Below are 6,199 nucleotides of genomic sequence, written 5' to 3'. Positions count from 1 at the left end.
TCTGGGGATGATAATATAATAGAGGGATTCACAGGCCAACAGGAAGATGAGTGTGGGAACAAGACTGACTTGGAAGAGGATCTATCACTGTATGGTCTGAATCGACTTATCTCTTCCAACATCTGACGCATAGAAAAGTTACTTCTATAACCTATAGACTCAGTCAGGGCTAAAGGAATTACATTTGTACAGCTCTTATGTGTCCTTATATATATTCCTATTTATACACTATGCAATTTACCCGGCACTCCACCTAGTATACTGCTGGTTCTGGTGCCCTCATAGATAAAACATGTACAATCAAGGATGCGGCACTCACGAACACTTTGAAAAGAATCACAGACACCAGTTGAGGTATAGTCAACGTTTCAATCCTTTACGGATTTTCGTCACTGACGAAAATCCGTAAAGGATTGAAACGTTGACTATACCTCAACTGGTGTCTGTGATTCTTTTCAAAGTGTTCGTGAGTGCCGCATCCTTGATTATTCCTATATATAGGAATATAGAAAATAATGATAACTAAATAAATGAAGTCTGACAGGTGTCACATGATCAATAGTTAATAGTCCTGCAGAGTGCAAATATATTATCTCTTTCTTTTTAACTGTATTTCTATTTCTTTTTCATTTTATTTTCGCTAACAAAATAATGCAGTACAATATCATGTGGATAAGATATATTAACACACTTGCACCAACTCCCCTCCCCCCAACAAACCTTTACATTTTGAATAATGAGAAAGGTCTTGACTTGCTTTCTGCGCTGTACATATAGTAAATGGATGTTGGGGGGGGGGGGGGTAGGAGGTAGAAAGTTGGGTTGTCAGCACACTGAAGTACTATGGGCAGGCTTGTCAACTGCTGAGCCCTGTATCACAGCCCAGCTGTATATATGGGGAAGGATTGATCCATAAGAGGATGTTCAAAGAAAATGTGAAGGAGGGAAACATCATTATTAACTTTGGGTATATTGCACCAAACTATGTATAAAATAAAATGCCTGGAGAAAGAGTGTTAGACGAGTAATGCCATTTATACAGACTAAAGACAGACATTTTTGGTACAGAAACAACAGCGAACTTACCAGCTCAGTAGGGACCAGTGATACAACTGAGGTATAATATGAATAACAGTATATGGGGTCTGGGGGCATTCTACATTGCATAAACTATGGGGGCAAGGCACTTGTTGTTTTTACAGTTAAGGGCTAAGAGATGACAGAGCTTTTTATACAATGGTGAACATCATTGACACAAAGGCACTCAGTAGGGCAAATGGTGATGTTGCCCATACTAACCAATCACATTCTAGCTATCATTTATCGATTACATTCTATAAAGCTAAAGCTAGAATCTGATTGGTTGCTATGGGCAACTTGATGAATCTCCCTCTGAGGTGTGGTTGTATCCTCTTGAATGTTGTTTCAGAGCGTCTGAAACTTTATTTATAATGTACCAACCTTATTATGACAGTAAATATCTACTATAGTAACCCCTATTGTATACCAGTTTCTTCCACGTACCATGTGAACTGTTTACATTTATTCCTAGAATAACCACTGAATGTATATAAAGTTATCATTTATGTATTTAAGTGTTGTTTTGAATATAATGTAGTGATATACATATTACAATGCTATAATAATTATAGCTGGTAACAGTTTTCCACAATATAGCCATGAGAATACATATATAACAGGTTGAGGAGTTTTAATTCAAGCACTCAAAATTAGTGTTTCCATAGTGTGTAGACCACCCTTTATATAGCCTAGAAGTAAAGATATAGGAATTTATTTATTTATTATATCCTTATAGTCCCTTATTTCAGTGATATGTATGGATGACAGAAACTCTTTTTTTTCTTAATAATTATAATTTATTTGGTCGTGTGATGCACACAATATATTACATGTCCGATAATCAGGTTATATATTACACAGCAATATAATGTTACCAGTATGAAACAATTTAGAGGACTGTTCCACAAACTGGTGAGGTTCACAGACATTACAACCTTTTTCATGGAAGAAAATTAAAACATCTATAAATACAAATCTTTCCAAATTGAAAAGGCTTTCATTATTTTTCAATGAAATTATACTGATAATTATGACTTACAAGAAAACAGTCAACTCAGAATATACACATTATTAATGTTACTGCTGCAACTGCATTTTAAATGCTGGAACAGATGCATCTTCACAGAAGAAAATGTCATTTCTAAGGAACTTACAGTAAAGAACCATCTGACAACAGATGTATCAACGTTTTCCATAGAACAACTGAAAGGAGGATTTAATCCTCACTCTATTAATGCGATCAGCCTGTGCTGTACTTAATAATATATTACAAATATTGCATAATATTCTTAATATATAACATCTTCCAGGCGCTGCGAACACTGTGCAGCGCTATATAAACCTATATACCTACATATACACTATGCAAGATATATAAGCATTTATACCTACATACACACTATGCATGGTATACACATATATACCTACATATACACTATGAAACTTATATAAACCTACATATACACTATGCAACTCCAAATCAGTTAACTCTTCACTCCTACAGTATAGCAGAAGCATTGACATATTTTCCTATGATAAGAAAAAACATTACTTTCTATGAGAAAGGTGGCTTACAATGATCACGCATAGGCTCCCTAACTAGTAGCACATATTGTTGACGTGACATTGATGTGAATAAGTCCATTTGCAAAGTTCTAGCCACAGGGAAAGTAGTTCTAGCCACAGGGAAAGTAGAGTGTGTCCCATTATTCCTTATGACTTTCCCAGATGTACATCAGGTGTTATTCTTCACCAAGGTCTCCATAAGGATTTGCTCTTGCTCTCACTGAGCTGACCGGGCACCGGCAGACTAGTGGAAAGTGCTGTGGACAGTTTGTAAGGTGCAGCCGGTCCACTGAGATGTCTCATCAGCTTGTCCTGGTGATGGTTCTGGGCTGCCAAGAAGTCCACGGAGTCCTGGACACATCTGGAGTAGCCTTCTCCATGGGCCTGGCTGGAGGTGGTCATATCTAAAAGAGGAAAGGCATAGATGTCAGTGACACTGTACATCACAACCCACATTTTACTCTCACAGCAGGAAACATTGGGCATGTGAAGCTAGACACTTACTTCTCCCAGCCATGTGCTGCTGCAGGAAGGTCACTGTCATCTCCAGGATGTCAGCCTTCTCGGGTTTAGAGGGGAGCTGATGTCTCTGACACTCTCTCTCCAGTAACTGCCGGAGCTGCTCAATGCTGCTATTAATGCGATCTCTCCTCATCTTCTCAATGACCGGCTTCCTCAGCTGTAGACAATAAGACAAGGGTTTGGTTAATACACCTCATTATCGCATACTGCATTTTTAATCAGTGTTTGAATTTACCGATGAAGACAATGATCGTGACTAGGTATCCATAATGGCTGTACAAATTTAATAATATAAATTTGCAATGATAGGCTAGTGATATGAAGGTGACATTGTCACTGGGGGTGATCTTACCTTTCTAAGCCCACTAGTAGCTTGGTGATCCATTGTCTTGGTGTTGCAGGGAGCCATGTTGCTAGATTGTAGAGTTCTGGTGCCTGAGCCAGTTGCTTTCTGACTGCCAGTGAGCAGCCGTCCCCTTTATATACCCCTCTCCCTGCATAACGATGTGTGGAGAGCTGACTTAGAAGAGGTTCCCACACTCAGCAGCCAATGGCAGAGCAGCAGGGACAATGGACGTGTGTCACAATAAACGGTGACAGAGAAAGATAGCATCTGGGGCTGGTATTGTGTTGACAGACATGAAAGTGTGGGAAAGATACACAACATAAAAGCTCTTGGTGCAATCTGCTGTTGTGCAGGCTGGCTCTCAGAGTGACACTGATATTATAAACATCGATTACATCATTCTCTCATTCATAAGCATGAGCCCAAAGGAGCAGCATTTAAGTTATCATGCAAAAAGTTTCTGGTAAAAATAAGCAAATTAAACGTCTGACATGAGTTTAGCAACAAAATAAAATGTCAAGTAAAATGAAATAAACAATACTAGATAAATAAACAAGTAAAATTAAATAAAATAGACAATACTAGATAAACAAGTAGAAAAAAATATATACTAGACAAATAAACAAGTAAAATAAAAGAAACAATACTAGATAAATAAACAAGTAAAATAAAATGAAAAATACTAGATAAATAAACAAGTAAAATAAAAGAAACAATGCTAGATAAACAAGTAAAATAAAATAAACAATACTAGATAAATAAACATGTAAAATAAATAAACAATACTAGATAAACAAGTAAAATAAAATAAACAATACTAGACAAATAAACAAGTCAAATAAAATAAAAATAACTAGATAAGCAAAATTCAATATACAATAATAGATAAATAAACAAGTAAAATTAAATAAACAATACTAGATAAATAAACAAGTAATACTAGATAAATAAATAGTTGCATATGTTGTATATCTGTAACTGAGATGTACTGATAAGATAGTAAACCTTATGAAGTATTTGCTCACAAAATTCTATTTGCTTCTGTTGGGAACAATTTTAAATAAGAAATAAAAACCAGATTGGCTGAAGATACAAAATATTACAATAAATAGATAACTAAAACGGCTAGCATATTTCGGCAAAACAATAGCAAAATTCAACACATATGAATGCTAATGTATAACCAGAGACAGTACTGATTGCTAGATATCACCATTTATAGCAATCTATGATAATTAATTATTTTCCCCAATACTAACATTAATTTCAGATCAGTAAAACAGTTGCAGAACAAAACAGGACTTGTTTGCCTCCAAACATTCAGAGTTAGAAAATGAAGAGTTGCATATGGTTAGTATATTAAACTGTATGGAATTCTATATTTTATTTTATTTATACAAGCTATTGGGAAAAGGGTACTTGATTAAGTTTATGTGGGCGATTCCATTAAATACAACGGCTTGTGAACTGTTAAGGGTGAAGCATATTAATGTGCTTAGCCATACATAATTCGGACAATATATCTTCAGAATGCCATCAAGAGCACCCATACATTGTACAATTTATCTTGCTAAGGGTGCACAGGAAAATGCGCAATGTTAGGCTACTGCATATACTGTATGTATAGGATTGGCATACTATCCCTTTAATCCGGGACTCCTATTAATCACACTGGTTGTATGGCTGGCTAAATTCAAGCCTGCATTTCACCTGGTGCAAATCCTAGTTAAAAGTCCAAAGTTAAAGGGATATTATGGCAAGCCTAGATCTGTAGGACAACTGAGCAGTTCTATCAATCCCTTATTTTGTTATTTCTGACACTTATCTGTTATCTGCATTTTCATATTGCAAACACAAAATGTCAGTAAGGACCCGCAGCTGGCAACAAGTCTTCAAAAATTGTCAATTGAGCAGTTTATTACAGGGTTAATGCTTACATTCTGCAGTCTAATGCCATCACAGACTTCTATGGGGACGGCGATTCATCAAGTTTGCTTTTTGCCATAATGTCCTGGCGAATCGGCGATGACTCAAGATGGCATTACCTTATCTTTAACATTGGATCAAGCTCCACTGTACTTCATCCTTTCGCCAGCAGCGTTAAGGTACCAGTGAAAGGGGTTTATTCTCCTTGCCTAGTTAGGGCTCATAGACCATCCATGTAAGGCACCTCATTATGTATTGCTGCGATATGTGTGATACATAATGATAGCTACCGTTGCTCACTAGTCAGCAGTAGCGGATCTTGCCACGGGCAAGCAGGACTTTTGCCCGGGGCGACGCCTTCCGGAGGGCGCAGGGCGCCATCCGGAGGGCGCCACACCGGGGCAAGATCCGCTGCTGCTGTGTGCCCCCCGCTGCCCGCTGCCGCTGTGAAGGGAAACTAGACGCGTACGCGTCTAGTTTCCCTTCGTGGAGAGGTCCTTTACTGTGCGGTGCGCGATGACGTCATCGCGCACCGCACATCATTTCAGTCTGTACAGGGGGCGTAAGTGACCACGCCCCCTGTACGAAGCCACGCCCCCTATTGGCGCCCGGGCCGCACAGAGCCCCAGAACCGGCCCTGCTAGTCAGCAATTATAAATAGACCCCCATGATAAAATAGGTTTTATTGTTTGAATATTAACTCTAATACAAATTGATTAACTGGATCGCTTATTGCGGCAGAAATATGCAACAGAAAAT

The 6,199-nt window shown here is 37.9% G+C and overlaps 1 pseudogene; it reads right to left on the bottom strand.

The window, feature by feature from the left end:
• Nucleotides 1–1,890: 1,890 nt before the first annotated feature.
• Nucleotides 1,891–3,687, bottom strand: LOC134965555 (transcription factor HES-5-like; annotated as a pseudogene).
• Between the last annotated feature and the right edge of the window lie 2,512 nt (nucleotides 3,688–6,199).

Source organism: Pseudophryne corroboree, chromosome 10 (assembly GCF_028390025.1).
Source record: "Pseudophryne corroboree isolate aPseCor3 chromosome 10, aPseCor3.hap2, whole genome shotgun sequence".
Lineage (NCBI taxonomy): Eukaryota > Metazoa > Chordata > Amphibia > Anura > Myobatrachidae > Pseudophryne > Pseudophryne corroboree.
The sequence above is the reverse complement of the archived record's forward strand: the minus strand, read 5'-3'. Positions and strand labels throughout refer to the sequence as shown.